Source organism: Meles meles, chromosome 8, assembly GCF_922984935.1.
Source record: "Meles meles chromosome 8, mMelMel3.1 paternal haplotype, whole genome shotgun sequence".
In the NCBI taxonomy this organism is placed as follows: domain Eukaryota; kingdom Metazoa; phylum Chordata; class Mammalia; order Carnivora; family Mustelidae; genus Meles; species Meles meles.
This window is the reverse complement of record NC_060073.1, coordinates 74549395-74550203: the sequence shown is the minus strand read 5'-3', so window position 1 is coordinate 74550203 and position 809 is coordinate 74549395. Positions and strand designations below refer to the sequence as shown.

The 809-nt window shown below is 39.2% G+C and overlaps 1 pseudogene; it reads right to left on the bottom strand.

Annotated features, from left to right (window-relative positions):
* Positions 1-360: 360 nt before the first annotated feature.
* LOC123950167 lies at positions 361-459 on the bottom strand (annotated as a pseudogene).
* Between the last annotated feature and the right edge of the window lie 350 nt (positions 460-809).

The window sequence follows — 809 nt, the reverse complement described above, 5'->3', positions numbered from 1 at the left end:
ATTTTTGATTGAGCTTCAACTGCTAATAGTTCTTAAACCATCAGCTCATCCAGGCAGTAATTTTCGTTACCATGGAGTCTCTAATCCACTGCTTTTCTTTCTAAACCTCCACTGAGATGTGGTGTCTATGCATGGTAAGATTAGAACTGCCATAATCCACCACAGAAAGTTGTTATTTACACGGTCTTCAAAATGAGTATCTATTGATTTATTGACTCCCTTACTCCCTCAACAAATATTTATTGAACAGTGACTATACTCCCAGCATTCAGCTAGACACTTCTCTGGATATACAAATGACTAAGTTGTGGTCTCAGATCTTTTATTTTTATTTTTTCAGCAAGAGGATCCTATAGCCTTTAAAATAGCGAACGCTTCACAATTTTGCGTGCCTCCACAGGTGCCGTGCTAATCTGTGTATCATTTCAATTTTAGTATATGTGCCACCGAGGTGAGCACCATGGTCTCCGAACGTAAGGTAGGAATTCAAATATGTGAACAGTTTACCACGTATCAAGAGAGAAGTCAAATGTCCAAACCAAGATATCTCTTTCAAAAAATCAGCTGTTTATAAATGTAGAGACTGCGGCTCCAATTGTGTTTGAAGAAATAGACTATATGCGTCTACTGTTCTCTTCCTGAAACACCAGATCTGGCCACACTAGACTATTTTGTTCAGCTAACACTTCCTTCTGTTGACAATATTCTTTGCCTATTTCGGTCTGGAAATCCTACCCTTTCTTCATGGATTGGCCTAATGGCACAGCCCTGCAGCCTTGTAGGTCTCTGTAAGTAACTCAAATCTCTTT